The sequence below is a fragment of the Phascolarctos cinereus genome, unplaced genomic scaffold, assembly GCF_003287225.1.
Source record: "Phascolarctos cinereus isolate Bilbo 61053 unplaced genomic scaffold, phaCin_HiC Scaffold_4;HRSCAF=312, whole genome shotgun sequence".
Classification (NCBI taxonomy): domain Eukaryota; kingdom Metazoa; phylum Chordata; class Mammalia; order Diprotodontia; family Phascolarctidae; genus Phascolarctos; species Phascolarctos cinereus.
The window spans coordinates 352,581,849-352,604,410 of NW_027555847.1; the positions used below are offsets into that span (position 1 = coordinate 352,581,849).

Below are 22,562 nucleotides of genomic sequence, written 5' to 3' on the forward strand. Positions count from 1 at the left end.
GCTGTTATCATGCACACTGATCTCCTGGTTCTTCTCTCTTCACTTTACATCACTTCATATAGGTCTTGTCATGTTGTTGTTGTTTTCCTGAAACCATTCCCTTTATCATTTCTCATAGCACAATAGGTCTCCATTACAATCATATGTCACAACTTGTTGAACCATTCCCTAATTGATGAGCATCCCCTTTACTTCCAATTCTTTGCTACCACAAAAGGAGCTGATATAAATATTTTTGTGTATATAAGTCCTTTTCCTTATTCTTTAATATCATTGCAGTACAGACCTAATAGTATTGCTGGGTGAAAGATTATGCATAGTTTTACAGTCTTTTGGTTGTAGCTACAAATTGTTCTCCAAAACGATCGGCCAATTCACTACTCCACCAAAAGTTCGTTAGTGTACCTATTTTCTTTCCTTCATCTTCTCCAGCACTTGTCATTTCTGATAGATGTGAGGTGGTACCTCAGAGACGTTTTAATTTGCATTTCTCTGATGAATATATGGGCAGCTAGGTGGCATAAGAAATAGAGTGTTAGGCCTAAAGTCAAGAAAACTCATCTTTCTAAGTTCAAATTTGACCTCAGACAAGTCACTTAAGCCTGTATGCCTCAGTTCTTCATCTGTAAAACCCAAATGGGATGAAGAAGAGTCAGACAAACTGAAATGATTGAACAAATCAATAATGATTTAGAACATTTTTTTACATGACTATAGATATCTTGATTTCTTCTTCCGAAAAATGCCTGTTCATATCCTTTGACCATCTTATTTTTAAACTTTGACTCAATTCTCTATATATTTGAGAAACTTACTGGAAAAAAAATTTGATATTATTTTATTGTCTATGCTACCTTTTAACAAAATGTAGTTTCCCTGATTACTTCTTTTAATTAGGTTTATTTTTGCTTTTGTTTTATCTGAGATTATGATTGCCACCCCTGCCTTTTTCACTTCAGCTGAAACATATTAGCTCCTACTCTAGCTCTTTATTTTAACTGTCTGTATCTTTCTGTTTCAAATGTTTCTTTTGTAAACAACAAACTGTTAGGTTCTGGTTTCTAATCCATTCTGCTATTTACTTCTGTTTTGTGGGTGAGTTCATACCATTTACATTCATAGTTATGATTACTGTGTATTTCCCTCCATCCTGTTTTCTTCTGTTTCTTCTTCTCTCCTTTTATCCTGTCCCTTCTCAAAAGTCTATTTTGTTTCTAATCACTGCCTCCCTTTATCCACTCTCTCTTTTATGATTTCCTATTCTCCTTTATCTTATTCCCTTCCCCTCCTATTTCCCTATTGAGTTAGATTGCTATGCACCACTAAGTGTGTAGATATATTCTTCCTTCTTTGAACCAATTCTTGTGAGTGAGATGTAAGCATTTGCTCACCACCACTTCCCCCTCCATTGTAAAGGCTCTTCCTTATACATCTCTTTTATGTGAGAAAATTTTCCCATTCTACTCTCCCTTCCACCTTCTCCCAGTGAATCCCTTTTTCACATCTTAATTTTTTTTTTTGGAGATCATTCCAACATAATTGATTCACATCTATGCCTTCTGCCTATATAAACTCCTTTTAACTGCCTTAACAATGATAAAGATCTTAGGAATTACAGGTACCATCTTTCCATGTTGGAATATGAACAGTTTAACCTTGTTGAATCCCTGATGATTTCTTTTTCATATTTACCTTTTTATGTTTCTCTTGTGTTTGAATGTCATATTTTTTTATTCAGCTCTGGTCTTTTCATCAGAAATGCTTGAAAGTCTTCTATTTCATAAAATATCCATATTTTCCCCTACAAGATTATATTTACTTTTGCTGAGTAGGTTATTCTTGTTTATAATCCTAGTTCATTTGCCTTCTAGAATATCATATTCCAAATCCCCCTCTCCTCTAACATGGTACCTGCTAAATCTTGTGTGATCCTGACTGTGAGTCCATGATATTTGAATTGTTTCTTTCTGGCTGCTTGCAATATTTTCTCCTTGACCTGGGAGCTCTAGAATTTGGATGTAATATTCCTGGGAGATTCCAGTTTAAGATTTCTTTCAGAAGGTGATTGGTAGATTCTTTCAATTTCTATTTTATCCTCTAGATCTAAGACATAGGGGCAGTTTTCCTTTATAGTCTTTTGAAATATGATGTCTAGGCACTTTTTTTTTTATCAAGGCTTTCAGGTAGTACAATAATTCTTAAGTCTCTTCTTGATCTATTTTCCAGATTAGTTGTTTTTTGGATGAGATATTTCACATTTTCCCCTATTTTTTTCATTCTTTTGATTTTGTTTTATTGTTTCTTGTTTTTTCATGGAGTCATTAGTTTCCATTTGACCAATTCTAATTTTTAAGGAATTATTTTCTTCAGTGAGTTTTTGTGCCTCTTTTTCCATTTGGTCAAATCTATTTTTTAAGGAGTTCTTTTCTTCAGTGCATTTTTGTGCCTCTTTTACCATTAGGCCAATTCTGTTTTTAGGGTGTTATTTTCATCTATACTGCACTGTTCCTTTTAAGACTATGCAAAAATTTCTAATTCTTTCTGTTATAGGATAGAAAATAAGATCAGGGATGGGGAAAATGAAGATGAAAGGTAAGGGTTGTTTGTTCACAAAATGACTCTGAACTCTGAAGTGATCTTTGTCCGTAGAATAAAGTGGTCAAATGAGGTCTTCCCAAGCTAATCTAGAAAATTCTTATTAATACAAATTGAGCATTGAGGGGTTTATGAAAAGACTTCCCTGCTCTCCTTAAGTACCTCCCACATATCAGTCCTTCCACAGGCCTGGAATTCCTCCATCACTCACTGCTTTGAGAGTAAGGCAAAATTAAATTCAACCATTACATGAGATGGATAACTATTAACGTTTTATCTTGGAAATATTCCGGTATGAGTCAGAGGAAATGGTTTGCCAGAAAGAATAATTTTGATACGAGTAGTTGTGGCTGTTCAGTTGTTGTTTTTCAGTCTTGTTTGACTCTTCAGGCCCCATTTGGGGTTTTCTTGGCAAAGATACTGAAGTGTTTGCCATTTCCTTCTCCAGCTCATTTTACAGATGAGGAAGCTGAGGTAAACAGGGTTAAGTGACTTGCTCAGGATCATATAGCTAGTAAGTGTCTGAGGCCAGCTATGAGTCGAGTAAAAGGTAAAAGCCTGTTGCATGAGGTACCGCAATGAGGAAGCATGAATATTCATGATATAGTAGAAGAAAGAACACTGAATGAGGAGTTGAGACCTGGGCTCCAGGCCCGACTCTTCTGTAACTTGAGTTTCCAGACATGCCTGGGGTATTCTGCATACTCTTGCTTATAGGTGACTCTAATTGATGGAGAGAATGCTGAGGTGAAGATATTGACATATATAAGGGTTGAAGTTGCTGTGAGAGGCTTGGGAGAAAAAAGACATTCTGTCCTCTAGAGCAGCGCTTCTTAAACTCAACCTTCATGAGGTCGAGGAAAATTTGGCAACAGTAAAAGGTTTCTGAGCATGCAACGACCAAAAATTAATTCAAATTCAACCTCATAATGAATCCTAGGTGTTTCTGGTAGTGCTTGCTGGGGTTGCATGGTGCAACTTCACTGCAGCCTTGCTTCTAAACACAAAGCATGCACACCTTGCACTGTGCAATGCTCTCAGGCTATGCAATGCCAACAATGCTGCTGAAAGGGGTCATGAGTGAAAAAATATTTAAAAAGCCCTGCCCTAGAGCACATGTGTGGTACCAGTCCATTTTCATTCTTTCAAGGTCCAACTCTAGATGCGTTCAGAGAGAACCTGGAGACAGACGGACGAATAGATGGGTGAACAGACAAACACAGATGGGCAAACAGTCATGAAGGCAGGCAGATTCCGGAAGCTGCAGACATTTAGGGGAATGTGGGTCATAGATTTCTAGTTTACCATCCTAGAGACTTGAGGGAATTTTACCTTGAATGAGATCAGGCTGTCTCTCTTGGATAAGTGGAGATCTCACCTCAATCATTCACTCTGTGTATTTTCTGGCATATTTTAATGTGTATAACTTCTCCAATTTCTGTTTGCTATTCTCTTGGATAAATGGACTTATTCATTTCACTATATGTGATGGTCTTTTGTATAACCAGCATCTAGTGGGAAGGAGTTAAGCTGGTGAGGGTAACCTAGGGGCTAGTGAGAAGGGAAGTGGTTTTTTGTTTTGAATCCAAAATTTGTACTGCTAGACCAGCAATACTGAAGGGGACAAACCGATATAATTCAAGCCCAGGAACCCTTTTATAGATTGAAGATCAAAGTCTCCAACCTTATTAATCTTTTTTCTGCTTCCCCTCAAGGCAGGAATCACAGTCTCCTTTTGAGAGGAGTAGACAAGATGCCAGACAGATTTATTAATGTTTCCTGGAGTCACACTTAGAAAACCCAGGCAGACATTCATATCATTCATGGTAACACACACATCTTATGCTAGCAATAACTAGCTGGGTGATCTTGATCTAATCCCTTTCGTTTTCTAAGATTCAGTTTCCTCCTCTATAAAAGGAAAGTGTTGGGCTAGACCAGAGGTTCTCAACCTTTTCTGAGTCATAAACCCTTTTGGCAGTCTCTATGGACACTTTTTCAGAATAATGTTTTAAAGTGAATAAAATAAAATTACAAAGAAAACCAATTATGTTTAAATACAGTTACCAAAATGCATTTTTTAAATTTCATTGACCCCAAGTTAAGAACCCTCTAGTTCCAACTTCTTATGACATTTTAATAATCAGTAAGAGGCAATATAATAGAGGGTACTGAGAGAGAAATTCTTACTTTTGTCTCTTCAGCACTTAGCACATAATAAGCATGTAATAAATGCTTGTTGACTGACTAAGTTGGAGGAGGTGTGGGCGGGGATTGAGGGGGAACAGGAATTGATAAGCCATTGACAGAAAATCATTCTTCCAGACTGATCTGTTTAGACTAAGTATCTTTCAGATTTCAAAATTTGCTACTGTCTACAAACTGTTAGATTCTGAAATCTCCAAGGTGCTCTGTCCTTGATGCCAGACGATCTAATTATGTGAGCCTGGGAAAATCACTTCATGCTCTAAAATGGAAATAATAAGCATCTCCCTGCCCATGTCACAGGGATGTTGTGATGATCAAAAGATGAAATGAAATGAAAAATCACTTTGTAAATAGTTATCTAGGCTACCAGTACAAATTATTATCGTTGTTTTTATTGTATTTTATCCTTGTATTTGTGCTGAGTAGTTATTTTTACTGTACCCTCTGAATAAGACCGGTGGTCAAAGAGAAAGAAATTACACTCCTGGAAAGCAATAGCTTTTAAATGCAGTAGACAAAAGTGATTTTTTAAAATATCCCTGCCACTGCCTTCTTCAATATGTTCACTTTGCCTTCTTGCACACTTGCAGTCAGGAGTGTGTTGGAGCATGCATAAACCAACTTGTGACAGACAATTGTTAAATTTTCAATATGATCATTTACATCTAGGAAACTGGCAAACCTGCGAATCAAGGATTGATTCGCTGTTTTATTGATTATTTAGACTTATTATTATATAGATTATTTAGACTTAAGAAGGTAATGGAGATAATGTTTATAATGCAGATTAAACTTAAAAGTATATCCAACAGAAAGCTAGTTATTAAACATTTACCAACACATCATTGCCCAGAACTTTGTGCTAGACCCCTGAGCCCCAGAGCAAAAGCTGTTCGGTATGCAGCTGTCCATGTTGGTATGCCTCTTTAAAACTGAGAATATCCCAACAAAACTGAAACTAGCCTCGGAACCTTAGAAAAAAGAAAGTTGAGACCCAAGGTGTTGAGTGGACCCTAACATGACTCACATCAGTTTCATCAAAAATTTCTTCTAGGAATTTACATTTACAGACCCATTAATTAGCAAGACTTCTCACATCTGGCACCATATTCACACCTGGCACTGCATTCACAAACTACTAATGATCCTTTGTTTCTTCTAGGAATTGCTGAAAAAGAGGACTAGTCTCCACATATGAAAGAAAAAAAAAGTGTCAGGACTGGCAGCCAGTATAATGATCCAGTCCCAGGCCTTGGGAGGCAACCTGAACCAGGAAGATGCATCTAGAAAAGCTTCTGTGCACATAACAATCCTTTCAGTCCCACCTTATTGAGGTCTACGTTGATTTCTCCCTTCTCTGAACACAGATCATTTTTCCATTTTGTGTTTTTCCAAGGTACAATGTCAGAATTAAAGGAACTCAAACATGCTTAAATTCACAGACAAAGCCAGTTTTCTTTTTCCTGCAAAAAAAAATTTAATGGGATAAAATTTAAAAGGAGACAATATTTTTGCTTAAAGTAACTGTCAAACTTCTTTGCCTAATTAACATCTAACTACCCAGGAATTATGACTGTATTTGTACTAATCTGCATGCACATGATTTATTACTTAATTGTTTACAGGATCATTAGATATAGTGCTAGAAAGTACCGTATGGTCATAGAATCGCAATATTTTAGAATTGAGAGGGACCTCAGAGGCTATACTGGTCCAACTTGCTACCCGTGTGACTCAGGACAAGTTACTTTGCTTCTCCAGACCCAAGGTTTCTCGTCTGTGAAAGTTAAAGACTAGGGGTAATAGTGAATCCAATGACCTCTGATATCCCTATTTTTTTTTTGAGGGTGGGTCTCTTTATCTCACCCAGGCTGGAAGTGCATCAGCCACTCAAGGGCCAATTCCACCTATCAATCAGCACGAAAGCTTTGACCTGCTCTGTTTCCAAACTGGGTCTTTTTATTCTGTCTTAGGAAGCTACTGTTACCCCCTCCACCCATCATCACCTCATCATATTGGTACCTTTAGCTGTATTGCAGCTCAGAGTTCCCTAAGTCAAGCCATCCATCAGCCTCCCCCTCCCTAGTAAGAGGGATTATAGGCATGGACCATCATGGCCAGCTCTGAGGTCCCTTCTAATTCCAAATCTGACTCTATGATTCTCTTTCTAAAAAGAATCCCTTCTCCAATATACTCTATAAGTCGTTTTTGCTTGAATTTTTCCAGTGAGAAAGAATCTCCTATCTCACCAGCAGCCCTTTCCACTTTTGAACTGGTCTAGTTGTTAAGAAGTTTTTCATTCACACTCAACTCCATGAATGCTTCATAGGGTGGTCCCAATCCAACAGACTGGAGAACCTCAATTACTCCCATTACATGTAAATCAATTTAAATTCTCCTCTTTGCTATCTGATACTTTTTACTCTTGTCTTCTGAGTGCAAACAATACAACTTATCGCACTTTTATGACACAATCTGAGTCCAACACTTGAAGGCAGTTCTCATGTCCCTTTTCCTGCCTCCCAAGTCATCTCTTTTCAAGGTTAAACACTCCCAGTTCCTTCAATTCCTCCCCATGGGACATGGTCTCAAGCTTCCTCAACATCCTGGCTGCCCTCCTCTGAACTCTATCTTAATATCAATATCCTTCCTCAACGTGGCCCTGATTACAATACTCAAGAGGTGCTCTGACCAAAACAGGACAAAAGGATTATCATCTTCATAGTCCTGGGTTTTAGGCCTCCCCTGATGCAGTCTAAGGTTATATTTGTTTTCCTTCTCACGCTGTGGAGTCATACTGAACTTGCAGGCCATCAAAACCCCCAGATCTTTTTCAGTCAGACAGCTATCCAGCCACGTCCCACCATCTCCTCAATTCATTTATATTACAAGAGTGGAGATGGAGAAATGTGATGACTTGCCCAAAGTCACACAGGTAAGTGACAGAAGAGGATTCAAACCTAAATCCAGTGACTCCAAACCTACAGTTCTTTCCCCTGTTCCTCATGGCATCTCTATTGTATTGTTACTTTTTCACGTTTGGTTTTTCCCCCATCATGATCATAAGCGCCTTAAGAATGGGTACTACATCTTCTACTTCTATATTCTCCCACAGTGCTTAGCAAAATTCTGAGCTTATACTAGTTACATATTTGCTGAGTGATTCATTTTCATATCATTTGTACTCACCCCAAACACTTTCTCCAAGCCTGGTTCCCCAAGTCACAATGTGGGTTTGGGAGGAGGAGGAGGGAAGGAAGGAAAGAGAGCAACCCAATGAATCCATCAATAAACATTTCAGGGCAGCTAGTAGTTAGAATGTTGGGCCTGGAGTCAGGAAGACTTGAGTTCAAATCCAGCCTCAGACACTTAATAGCTGTGTTACTCTGGGCAAGTCACTTAACCTTTGCCCCAATTTCCTAATTTGTAAAATGGAGAACCTACTTCATAGGGTTGTTGCGTGGATCAAATGAGATACTAATTGTAAAATACTTCATACAATTGCTGGGACATAGTATGTGCTATATAAATGTTAGCTATCCTTATTATTGTTATTTATTACACACCCACTATGTGCCAGGCATTATGCACTGGGGATTCAAAGACAGAAAAATAAAAAGTCTACATTCTGGGTTGGTGATAGAAGAGAGGAGGTAGACAACACACACATATATGAGAATTGCAAAAGATGTACACAGTAAATACAAGGTATTGGGTGGAGGCGGGAGTATCAGGAAAGGCTTCATGTAGGAGGTAGCCTCCAGTTGTGCTTTGAAGGATGCTGGGAATCCTTAGGATGCATTTCCTACAAGGACAACAGCCTTATATGTCCTCAATGTCAAGATAGCAGACAGGCAATGTCATGTGTGGGCAACACTCGGGCTGGGACAAGAGAATGCAAAAGAGAATGTGTAATCAGGAAAGGGAGGTTAGAGCCAGATCATGAAGGGCTGTAAATGTCCAACAGAGGCATTTGGATTTTATCCTAGAGGCCAGAAGGAGACCAGGACTGATGTGGACTATTTGTAAAGCACAGGACTTGGGCAGGTGTGTTGAGGAAAGGTTGGAGCAGGATCATCTAAAAGCTCAAATTAGAAAAGAAGGTCAGCAAGAAGAATGCAGATCAAGAACACTTGAAACTAATTGTGGAGGCAGGTAGTGTGGTGGATAGAGCACTGGCCCTAGAGTCGGGAAGAGCTGAATTCAAATCTGACCTCAGACACTTACTAGCTGTGTGACTCTGGGCAAGTCACTTCACCCAGATTGCCTCCAAAAATGAAAGAAAGAAATTGTGCAACTGCTTTCTTTTGTTTTTGTTATGACTTTATATTGTTTTCTTTACACCATTATTCCTTCTGCTGATGCTATCACTATGAAGAAAGAAATAACAAGGTCCTGATTGTTTAGATTAAAAAACGATTGGCTCTTATTAAGTGTCAATCAACCAATTCTTTCTTCTAGAGACAATTTAATGGTTATAATAACAATAATACTAATGGTTAACATTTGTATAGTGCTTTAAGGTTTGCAAAGTACTTTACATATACTACTTCATTTGATATTCAGTTTGTGACTTATCCAAGGTCTTAGTCTTTCTCAAAGTGACCCTGGAACTCTTGGGGTCCCAAGACATTAGTAGGCCCAAAAGATTAATTTTACAAGTTGGAATAATCATTTGGGGGGGAGGGGAGAGGGGCTCTAGTCATTCCTTTCAGCTCTTTCCTTTCCCCATTAGCTCTATTCCAAGGCCCTCCTTTGGTCGCTAGTAGGTGTAGCAGGGCTAATGACTATTATCCAGGAGCAAAGAACTGTGGGAAATGCCCTGGGAAAGCCCCAGATTTAATTTCCTGCCTAGTTTAAATCCCCTCAATTTTAGTCATTCTTTTAATTTTTATTTTCTTTCTACTTTATTAACCCCTGACAGCTCTTTCCTGGTGTGGAGACTACAGGATTAAAAGTTAGAAACTTGGAAGGGCCCTCAGAGGTCATGTACTCCCTTCACTTCACCAATGAGAAAATTGAAGGTCAGAGAAACAGTGTCTGTTCTCCTTGAGCCTACATTCTAGGTGATGAAGTGAGATCAGATAGATAGGAAAAGAATTTGAGGCAGCTAGGTAGCCTAGTGGATAAGGTCCTGGATTGTATCTGAATTTGAATCCTGCCTCAGACACTAATTAGCTGTATGACCTACTGTTAAGTTATTTAACTTTTCTTACCTCCAGTTTCTTCATCTACATAATGAGGATAATAATAGCACCAGGATCAAATAAAATAATATAGGCAAAGTACTTTTCAATCTTTAAAGTGATATACATATATATGTTATTAGGTAGTATTAGATATTATTATTTGAGTGCAGATCCTTTGACTCCAAACAAAGCATTCTTTCCATTGTACCTCAGATGATCACAAGTTCTTAAAGGCTAAGTTAGCTGAATGCAAGTTCTGAAAAATTGTAAAGATTCTGAGGACTGGCTTAACTAAAAACCTAATGATTCACCAAGTGAAGAACATTTTGGACATAACTCAAAAAAAAAACTGTCCACTACAGTGTGGACAGAGTATTCATACTGACGGTCTTTGAAGTACTCAAGCATTGTTTGGTCCTTGGGAAGCCAATCAGAACTTGGGGACAGGGCATTTGCTTCCTTTTTTATAGATTCCTGAAGGCATAGGTACAAATTCTAAATCACTAAGCAAGAATACAACTCCATAGATTTTAGAATTTTATCTTTTCCTGGCCTTCCTTCTCATTCTAAACTAAACCAACAACATACATTCCAGGGGGGAAATGGGAATAATGCCCTGGGAAAGCCCCAGATTTAATTTCCTACCTAGTTTAAATCCCCTCAATTCTGGTCATTCTTTTGATTTTGAGTGAGGAAAAATGGCAATAGTCTATGAGTAAAGAAAGAGTAAGGAAAAATGGTAACAGGCTATGAGACTGTGAGTTCCTTGAAGGCAGGGACTAATTTTTTTTTCTTTCTTTTCATCCCCAGTCCTTAAAACATTGGTCAGCTAGATGGTACAGTAGATACAGCACTGAGTTCAAATCCAGCTTCAGTACTTACTAGCTGTGTGGCCCTAGGCAAGTCACTGAGCCTCTTTTTGCCTTAATTCCTCATCTGTAAAATGGGGACAAACTGGGGTAGGAAATGGCAAACCACTCCACTATCTTTACCAAGAAAACCCATGGACTAAGTTCATGGGGTCGTGTAGAGTCAGACATGACTGAACAACAAGCACATTGCCTAGCACATCTTAGGTGCTTGATAAATGCTTGTTGACTTGAATAGGATGCGCATAGGCATAAACAGGTAATTGTTCTGGTCTGGGTCTGACTCAGGTCAGTCCTCTGGTCATTTAGTTTCGATACTGGAACAAAATAAGGCTTGTGGGTTGTTCATCAGTTAACAAAAAGAGATTTCCTTAGACATAGCAGGAAAAGGACATTCAACAAGGATAGGTATTGAGGTTGTCTACAGTTCAAATCAGCTGAGCCAAGCTCTCCTGCCTGAGTTATCCATATTGTTCTGTCAGAGAAGCATGAGCCCAGAGTTAAAGAGTTCCTTTCTTGTTTTGTTCCCAAGTGATGATGAAACAATCCCACTCCGTCCTGCATCCTCTGACAATCATTCCATTTGTAATTCCTGATCTTTCATTTATTTTCAATCTCTCTCCATCTACTGGCTCATTTTCTACGGCCTGCAAACATATTTATGTTCCCCACCCCCACCCTATCCTCACTTGCTCCTTCCATCCCTGCTAGCTATTATCTGATATTTCTTCTGCCCTTTGTAGCTAAACTCTTCAAAAAAAAAGCCATCTACAACAGGTGCTTTCACTTTCTCTCCTCTTATTCTCTTTTTAACCCCTTACTATCTGGCTTCTAACCTTACATTCCACCAAACTGCTCCCTCCAGAGTTGCTAATGATCTCTTGGTTGCCAGCTTGAATGGGCTTTTCTCAGTCCTCATTCCCCTTGACCTCTCTGCAGCCTTTAACACTGTTGATCACTCTCTGCTCCTTGATACTCTCTTCTCTCCAGGTTTTTGGGATACTACTTTCTCCTGGCTCTCCTCCCACCTATCTGAATGTTGCTGAATGTTCATCCTGAGCATGCCTTCTAAACACAGGTGTCCCTCAGAGTCCTGTCCTGGGCCCTCTTCTCTTCTTCCTCTATAGTTCTTCACTTGGTGATCTCATCAGCTCCCATGGATTTAACTACCATATCTTTGCTGATGATTCTCACGTCCACTTATCCTGTCCCAAACTCTCTGCTGAGCTCCAGTCTCACATCTCAAAATGCCTTTCAGATATCTCAAAACTATATACCTAGTAGACACTTAAACAGAACACATCCCAAACCGAACTCATTACCTTTCCCCATTAAACCCTCCCTACCACCTACTTTCCTCATCACAGCATAGGGCAATACCATCCTCCTGGCTGCTTAGGCTTGCAACCTAGTAGTCATATTCAATTCTTCATTATATCTCACTGCCATCCCTCCAAACAGATTGTTTAGGCAACAATCTGTTGCCTAAGCCTATGGATTTCTCCTTTGTGACATCTCTCCAATACATCCCCTTCTCTCTTCTAACACTGCCACCACTCTAGTGTCCTAAACACCTCACCTAAACCAGTCAGCTAGGTGGTGCGTGGAGTCAGGAAGACCTGAGTTCTTATGTGAACTCAGACATTGTCTAGCTGGGTGACCTGGGCAAGTCACTTAACTCTGCTTGCCTCAGTTTTCTCATCTGTAAAATGAGCTGGAGAAGGAAATGGCAAACCACTCCAGTGTCTCTGGCAAGAAAACCTCAAATAGGGTGATGAAGAGTTGGACGTGACTGAAAAGACTGAAAGGTGAGTCTATCTACCTCCAGTCTCTCCCTACTCCAATCCAACACCCATTCCCACTAAAGTGATTTTCCTAAAGTAAAGGTTCATCTAGGTCACTCCCCCTAATCAATAAACTCCAGTGATTCCCTATTGCCTCTAGGACCAAATATGCTTAGTTTGGCATTCAAAGGCCTTCATAACCTAGCCTTTCTAGTCTTCTTACTCCTTAATCCCCACCAACTACTCTTGGATTCAGTGACATCAACATCTTTGATGCTTCTTGAACAAGACACTTCACCTCTTGGTTATGGGCATTTTCTCTAGCTGTTCTGCAGGCCTGGAACGCTCTCTTCTGCTCAGCTCCACCTACTGACTTGCCTGGCTTGATTTAAGTCTCAACTAAAATCCCATCTTTTACTGGAAGCCTTCTCCAAACTCCCTTGAGCCTCTGGTGATTATTTCCTAATTATCCTGTACGTGGTTTGCATTGTATATATTTGTTTGCATGTGGTTTACCTCATTAGGTCGTAAGCCCTAGAGGACAGGGAATGTATTTTGCCTCTTTTTGTATCCCTAGCCTTTAACACAGTGCCTGGCACATAAGTGATTAATAAATGTTTATTGATTGATTTCAACAGCCTGAGCCTTTAATCCTCTGAGTCTTTTGAATGATCTCAATCTTTTTCAAAGAAAAACTATTCTAGCTAGCCTGGGGGCAGGAGTTAGGGTATTGCACCTACCACAGTTATGTATAGTGCATCTAAGTGGTACAGAGTATAGAGTACAGGCCTGGAGTCAGAAAAACCTGAGTTCTTATTTGGCTTCAAACACTTACTAGCTATGTGACCCTAGGGAAGATACCTAATTCTGTTTGCCTCAGTTTCCTCATCTGTAAGATGAGCTGGAGAAGGAAATAGTACAGCATTCCAGTATCTTTACCAAGAAAACTCCAAATGGGATCACAAAGAGTTGTACAGGACTGAAAAATGACTGAACAACAACATAATAATACATTTAGAGCTGGAATGGACCCCAGAGGTCACCTAATCAAATCCCCATCATTTTAGGAATGAGGAAAGTGAGCACTATGTAAATAGACTTGGCCAAAGTTACATAGGTAGTAAGCTTCAGAGGCGACATTCGAACCAGGTGTTCTGACTCAAGAGCTCCAGCTTTTTCCCATTTTCCTTTTTTGAGTATTCTTAAATTGAATCAAGTGGAATAATCATAAGACAGAATATAAGTCGGCTTTTCGTGTAAGCTAGAAACAAAACATATCACAGAAATAGGAACTGAGGTTGGCTGTGTGGTATCAAGGTGTTTAAAAGTCTAACTACTGTAAGCTAGCACTGAAACCCAAGTAGAAGAGAGAAAGTATAAGAATCTAAACTAAAGGTCTGTCTACCCTACCCCCATTACTTATCGTATTGTCTACTTTGAATAATCTTATTTATACAACTACGGAGTGGGAAAATTCACATAAAATCTTTGCATTTGAGAAAGGTTGGGAAGAAATCAAGAATTTAGAACCACCCGGTAACTTGGTAACTTGGTCGATAAAAAACAAAAGCTGACTCAAGAAGGGTGTGTGTTTGCTAAAATGTAAATTAAAGCTCTATGCTGAGGAAGAAGGAAGCCTACCAATGATGTCTTAAAGGATCAGGTTTAGTTTTGTGGCTGAAGACAGCTAGCAGGACCAGGAGGGAGAAGAAGCAGAAAGAACCAAATCCAGAGCGCTTCCTGAGATCCCACAGAACCTCGTGGTTGACAAGCAGCCCAAGGAAGTGGTAAGAAAAATGACTAAACCAGACTAGAGAATGGAACTAATAAGTCTCATTTCTATAACATTGTAAAGGTTATAAAGCTCTTTCCTCACTACAACCCTGTTAGATGGTATTCCCATTTTACAGAAGAGGAAATAGAAGCTTAGAAAGAGGAAATGACTTTCTACATGCCACATAGCTGGATCACCTATGTCCAGATCCAATACTTTTTCCCATTAAAAAATATCCTTTATTATCTTTATGGGCTAACAGACAAGAGATTTTTGGAGATTATCTTGTCCAGTACCTTCAGTTTACAGATGTGGAAACTGAGGACCCAGTAAAGTAAGTGTCTTGCCTAGGTCACACAAGTCTTTTGATTCCAAAAACAGCACTCTCTGTTTTCATGGATTTGGTATTAGATACCTTGAGTTCTGGGTTATATATACATATAACATGTATGTACATATACATGTATGTATCTATGACCCAGAACTCAAGTATACACATGTGTATGTATATATAATTAGTTTATTTATAGAGTTGGGCTTCTGTAGTATTTTTGGAGTTTTCAGAACAATTAAGTGGTCCTAAATATAAATTAGATGGTCCCTTTATTTAAATACACTTTATTTGACAATTTGAAATTCGAAGTACTAAGCTACAATCAAAAGGTTAATGTTTCACTGAGGTCTGGTTATTATTAAGTCACCTCTTCTAGGACCACAATGCTTTGAAAGAGTTTGTAGGACCATAGATATAGAACTAAGGGAACTTAAGGCCATGAAACTCAACTCTTGTTTTATGAAGGAGGAAACTGAGGTCCAGGGATCTTAAGTGATTTGCCCAAGATCACACAGGTAGTAAATGAGAGAGGTTGGATTTGAAAACAGGTTTTCAGACTGAAAATCCTTCTGCACCCTAGTTAATGATTAGTTCCTTCTAGTAAATAAAGGCAAGCACAGACAACTTTGAAATATATGAGTTAAAGTTATTACATAATGAAAAAGGAATAGCTATTACATATAGAAAAGGAAATATGTAGCTAGGAGAGATTTGAGGTTTCATGTACAGTTCTTTTTTTCTTCTGTATATAGAAATGTCCATTTTGGTTTGCTGTTTGTTAAGTTTAGAATATAGTTTGTTTTTTATAAATAGTTAATACCTTATAGAAAGAGAATCCCTTTCTCAGCAGCAAAAGACCTAGAAAGCAAAGGAGGGAAGGTATAACAAGCCTTAGCTAATTTTCAAAATTTACAACGCAGAATACTAGGAAGAGAAATAAAAAGAGTGATGATATGGGCACCTTTACCCAAGTTTCATCAGTATTCTCATACTCCTTTCTTTCTAACACTTTTTTCCTGATAACCTCATCTTAGCATTTGAATTTTAAACTAGGTCTAAGGATCCCAAGTAGAATTTCTGTTAATCCCTGTAAATGTAGCTGGAACCCAAAACTGAATTTTTAGGATGTTCTCCTTTGATCAAGCTTGAATTCCTGTTTCAGTGAAGGAGAAGAGCAAAGATTTACAAAACAATAAAAGTGCTTTGATTAACCTGAATTCTAATCCTGGTTCTTCCTCTAGAATTCTAAAATCTTAATACTGGAAAGCACCTCAGAGATATCTCATAATCTAATCCTTTCATTTGATACCATAAAGAGATTGTAGCTTTGAGACTTAACCTCCCGTGCCTTTTTTCTCATCCCTGATAAACAATTCTTGAACATCTATTGACTCATACATACTGCTGAGCTCATACTGCTAGATGATAGGGGAGAAGTAGAAGCACAACGTCTAAGACGCCCCCCTCCCCTCAATCTAGTGAGCCGACGAGGCTAACATACGTCAAATGGTTTGTGCACCAACAATCCAAGACACCAAATACCTGAGGGCTAAATTACATGGTACAGATTTTAAGTACTATAACAGTAATGGAGGTAGCTGAGAGATGATAGACCTCTTACGGGATGAGATAGATTTTCAGACACGACTAATGCATGTGTTTGTTTTGCTTGACCATATTTATTCGTTATAATGAATGGCATTTATTTGGAAGTTGGGAGGGGGAGCAGTAAAGAGCTACTGATAGAGATGAATGATATGATGAATGATAGTGCTTTGGGGCATGTGGAATTTGAGGCTCAGATAAAATATTCAAGTGCAAATATTCCTTAAATTGGAGCCTGGCATCTGGGAATCGGAGTGGAGTAGAGGTAAAGATCTGAAAGTTATCAGTACAGTGGGCTGTACCTGGCCACGGCCAGACAAGGTTGTATGACTTGAGATTTTGTTGTTGTTGTTGTTCAATCATGTCTGACTCTTAGTGACTCCATTTGGATTTTCTTGGCAGAGATACTGAAGTGGTTTGCCACTTCCTTCTTCAGGTCATTTTACAAATGGTGAAGATGAGGCAAACAGGGTTCAGTGACTTGCCCAGGGTCACCCCACTAGAAAGTATCTGAGACCAGATTTGAACTCAGGAAGATGTCTTCCTGACACCAGGCCCAGGACTGTATCTGCTGCACCACCTAACTGTCCTTCAGTTCAAAAGGGCTACCTGAACCTTGAGAGAGAATGGACTCTGTAATGAGTCCTTACAATTCAGCTTCCAACTTCATCATTCCATCAAAAGTTCTCCCTACAAAGTTACTCATGATCTGTTAGTTGCCAAATCCAGTGGTCTTTTCTTAATCCTCATTCCTCTTGACCTCTCTTCAACCTTTGATGCTATTGATCCCTCTCTGTTTCTTGATAGTCTCTTCTCTCTAGGTTTTTGGGACACCAATCTCTATAGGTTCTCCTACCTATCAAACTACTACTCTTTCTCTGTCTCTTTTGCTGGATCTTCATCCAAATCAAGTCTTTTAACCATAGATGTCCTTCAGGGTGCTGTAGTGGGCCCTTTCCTCTTCTTCATCTATATTACTTCACTTTGTGATCTCATCAGCTCCCATGGATTTAATTACCATTCTGGTTTTTTTATTGTATTTATTTGTTTTTAGTTTTCAACATGCATTTCTACAAGATTTTGAGTTTTAAATTTTCTCCCCTCCCTCCATTCCCCCCTCCCCAAAGATAGCATTACCATCTCTATGTTAATGATTCTCTTATCTACCAATCCTGCCCTAATCTCTCAGCTGACCTTCAATCTCATCTCCAACTGCCTTTCAGCCATCTCAAACTGGATGCCCAGTAGACATCTTAAACTCAACATGTCCAGAATAGAATTCATTAACTTTCCCCCGAATCCCTCTCCCCACCTTCCCTATTACTCTAGAGGGTAACGTGATCCTCCCATTCCCTCAGAATATCAACCTAGTTGTCATCCTGTTCCTAACTATCTCTCAACCCCCATATCTAATCTGTCACCAAGGCCTGTTGATTTCACCTTTGCAATGTCTCTGGAATAGGCGCCCTTCTTTCCTCTGCTCTAATGCAGGCCCTCATCCCCTCAGGCCTAGACTATTGTAACATTCTGCTAGTAAGTCTGCCTGCTTCAGATTTCTCCCTACTCCCATCCATCCTCCATTCAGCCACCAAAGTTGCTTTCCTAAAGTTCAGGTCTGATCATGTCACTCCCCTACTCAATAAACTCAGTGGCTCCATATCCCCTCCAGGATCAAATACAAAATGTTCTCTTTGGCATTCAAAACCCTTTATAACCAACTCACACCTTTCTAGTCTTCTTATACTTTAACCCCCACCATCTATCCTTTGTTCCTAGCTGTATCATGAACAAGATACTCTATCTCTCTACTCTAAGCATTTCTCTGTCCCCGTATCTGGAACTTTTCATCCTCATCTCTGCCTATTGGCTTAGGCTTTCTTTAAGTCTCGACTAAAACTTCATCTTCTACAGAAAGCCTCCCCCATTCTCTCTTGATTCTAGTGCCTTTCCCCTTTTAATTATTCTCTGTTTTTCCTGAATATAGCTTGGTTGTACAAATTTGTTTTCTTGGTGTGTCCCCCATTCAATTGTAAATTCCTTGAGGGCAGGGACTGTCTTTTGAGTCTTTTTGTTTCCCCAGCACTTAGCTCAGTGCCTGAGGTATAGTAAGTGCTTAATAAATGTTTATTGACAAACTTACTGCAAGAGAGAGTCAAGAGAGAAGAATCAATCAGGAGAAAAATGTAGAGCCATAGGGAAGGCCCACAAGGAGTTAAGGAATGACAGAAGAGAGAAACAGAGGAGAGAAGATAGAACATGGATAATAAAGTATAGAAAGGAGAGTTTCAAAAAGCAAAATGCAATAGAGAAGTCAATAAGAATGAAATTGAGAAAAGACCTTTGGATTTGCCAATAAAAGGTTAAAAAAAAAATAGAAGCATTAATGCTTTTCTTACTCTTATATTCCAGGGTTGTTATAAAGTTAAAATGCAGTAATGTTGAGTATGAGCTCTCAGAACAGTACAAAAATCATCTCAAAGCATAAACTAGTATAATTATTCATGTTAGCATACAATATTAGAATAAGTTATACTAAAAATATATCAGAATTATGGAGAACTTCAACCTCTGCTGAAAGGTCAAAATATTAAACTGGCCACTAATTTTCATTTGACTTAAAGATGCTTGGCAAAAATCACTGTAGGTTTTATCCATTTCCATTTGCTAGGTAGTAAGGCAGATAGAGCACCAGGCCTGGAATCAGGAAGATCTAAGCTCAAATCCGGCCTCAGACACTTACTAGCTGTGTGACCCTAGGCAAGTCATCTAACTCTGTTTGCCTCAGGTTTCACATCTGTAAAATGATCTGGAGAAGGAAATGGCAAACCACTCTGGCATCTTTGCCAAGAAAATCCCAAATGTGGTCATGAAGAATCAGACACAACTGAATGACAACAACAAAGCAAATTTGAGTGTGATACAAACCCCAAAGTAATGAATTCTGTTGTAACAATGACTGGTTTCCTAACATCTTTTCTTTTTTTAAAAAAAATTCTCATTGGTACTCTTTTCAAAAGAGGTCTATCAAGTGCCATTGACTCCCCATTCACATGCACAACTGAGCACTTTTATAAATAACAACACATTGGCTATATCTGACAATGCAGTCCTTACTCTGTACCTATGTAGTCTATTACTCCTCTGCTAAAAAGCTGAAGACTTGCTTCACCATCAGTTCTCTAAAGTCACATTGGTCATTACATTGATCAGAGTTCTGAAGTCCTTCACTGTTTTGCATTATTCTGGTCATAGCGTAAATTGCTGTCTTGGTTCTGCTTGCTTTCCAGTGCATCAATTCATACAAGTCTCCATAAGTTTCTCTTAATTCTTCACATTTATCATGTTTTGTGGTATAGCAATATTCTATTAGTTCGTATGCCACAATTTGTTCAACCATTCCTCAGGTGATGGACAAACACTTTCTTTCTAGTTCTTTTTTTTTTTTAAAGACAGTTGGAATTAAGTGATTTGCCCAGGGTCACACAGCTAGTAAGTGTCAAGTGTTTGGTCTGAGGCCAGATTTGAACTCAGGTCCTCCTGACATCAGGGCAGGTGCTCTATCCACTGTGCCACATAGCTGCCCCTCTAGTTCTTTATAACTACCAAAAGTGAATCTATAAATATTTTTTGTGTTTGGGACCTTTCTTTCCTGACTTTAACCTCCTTGGAGTATATTCCTGATATGATAGCTTTGATTGGAGGGTACTTTGGGTACAGTATTATACTTGGTCAGGAAAACCTGGTTTTGATTCTTGGCACATGCTGGGTTATGTGACAAGCAAGTCAGTGAGCTTCTCAGTGCCCCTAAATAACTCTATGAGTTTATAAATTACTGACTTTGGTATAGGGAATTTCCTTAATGGAAGTTATACCAAGTGAGATCATAAGTCCAGGCCAATAAAAGAAAAAGAAAGTTCATTTGGGATACCCATGTCAGTTCTCCAACTCCACATTTCCTGAAACCCAGCTTCTGTCTTGATAACATCCCAATAACCAAAAGGGTGATAGAGTCATTCTATGCACTGTGAAGCACCTTTCTCTCCCAATTACCAGGACCCTGAAATACTCACTAGGCCCAACAATTCATCTTTGGGCTGTTCTGTTCTTCAGCATTCGGTTCTTTGTACTCTTAAGGAATGGTACATAAAATCTGACCATCTTTTTATTCCCCAAACTGAAATGTTTCATGTGATTTTATCTATTCTCTAACCTATGAGCATTTGTATATATTCATAGCCCTTTCTTCTTAAAAGTTTCATCAGAGAGAAAATTGATAATGCCCTTAGCTATTAAACATTGGGTTCCTTATTTTTCTACTTGAACTCTGTCTTTGAGTGGAATCCATGTACAATCAACACCTGGTCATCTACGTGTGGATTATGTATCTTGTGGATTATCTAGGGGGGAAAAAATTTGTTTTTCAAGGCCACTTAACACTTTTGGGGCTGCCTCCCTCTATCCAGCCAAAAGTTGTCAGTGTTCTGGAAATGCTGACTCATTTTAACATTAACCCAAGCAAAGTGTAATTTGGAAGGAAACTTTACTTGAGGCTGGGGAAAGTGGGAGGTGAGAGTGAATGAACACATTAGAAAGTCAACTTTTTTTTTTTACATCATTCCTTCTTTTGGAATATCTAGGCCACTGCTACCTCCCATTAAGAATAATTCAGTTTTTCTTTTCCTGTACTGTGAAAATAAAGCTTCATCTCACTTAGATGCTTTTTTCTACCTTCTCCATTTTATTTCCTATTTCATTATCCCATTGAAAGAATAATGTCCTTATTAATAAGCACAAATTTAGGTGACAATTTCACAATTATCCTATTCATTTCATCAATATAGACAGTAAAAATCAGAACATCTGTGTGGATTCTTTCACCTGGACTGTTACGCTTTATCAGCTGCATTGCTAATCTAAGAAGTGACAGAGTCTTCTCTTTGTGCATTGCTGTTGTTCAGACGGGTCAGTTGTATCTGACTCTCCATGATCTTATTTGGAGTTTTGTGGGCAAAGATAATGGAGTGGTCTGCCATTTCCTTCTCCAGTTTACTTTACAGATGAAGAAACTGAGGCAAACAGGGTTACACAGCTAGTAAGTATCTGAGGCCCGATCTGAACTCGTAAGATGAGTCTTCCTGACTCCAGACCCCATATTCTACCCACTGCTTTATTTTTTAGCATAATCTGGCTTCCAAAATATATGCGACCAGTTAGTCAATCAACACAAAGTGAGCTGAGAGATCAATTAGTTTATAAAGAGATGTGTGACCATGAATGGGTCTCAGTTTCCTTATCTATAATATTGAAGGGTTGGATTAGATCATCTCTAAGGTCTTCAAGCTTTAAATACATGATCTATACTTTAAAGCAATTATATAAATTATGCAGCAACCTTTCTCCTTTTTTCTCAGAACGGAAGACTATGAGTGAGAAATATTATGTAATACTATTGGATATCATTGATATGTTATTTGGGTTTGCTGATCTGATTTTTTTTCCCAAGCAAAAATAATGTAAAAATACAAAGCTATCAATAAAAAAGAAAAAATGAAAAAAAATCAGTAATCAGTTCCAGAGAGCCAGGATTTATCCTTATCTCCAACCCTATAGATGTCTACAGCCAGATTAACCTATTTACTATCTCCTTAAAGTTATTACTTATTCTCGTTTGCAAGACCACCAACTTCCTTCTCTCCCTTTAACTCTGGACCTATTTGGAATTAACCCCAGGAGTAAGAATAGGGGATTCTTTACTCTGGGACCCCACTGATCTTGACGGATGGCTGCCTCAGTAATCCACTAGGCCTGGACCCACCAATGTGAGTGATTTTTTAAAAATACTAGTGAATAATTTTTAGCAAAAAATTTCCAGTTTTGCTTCCCTGTACACTCTAACCTGAAACCTTATAGAAAGGCTATAGAGAGAGGAAACTGGCTGACCTTGAAGTCAGGAAACCATAGTTGAAGTCTCGGTTCTGACACAAGATAATGTGACCCTAGGTAAGTCACTTAACTTTTCAGTTACCCAAGTTAAGTGACTTACCTAAGGTCACATTATCTCATGTCAGGAGCAAGACTTCTAAGTCTCTATTCTCTAAGACTATAGATCTAAGAACATTACTGATTTTCTTTGATAGAGGAAGGTTCCTCCCTGAGAGTGCACTATGCCAATGATATCATAGGAAAAAAAAAAAAGCAAAATTG

The 22,562-nt window shown here is 38.7% G+C and overlaps 1 protein-coding gene across 1 annotated transcript in view; it reads left to right on the forward strand.

Moving 5' to 3' along the window:
• Nucleotides 1-6,238, forward strand: part of C9 (complement C9) — a 65,834-nt gene extending 59,596 nt beyond the window's left edge. The window contains exon 11 of the mRNA XM_020996173.2: nucleotides 5,966-6,238. The gene's annotated coding sequence lies outside the window, so the exon portion shown is untranslated. The remainder of the gene's footprint in view (nucleotides 1-5,965) is intronic.
• Nucleotides 6,239-22,562: the final 16,324 nt, after the last annotated feature.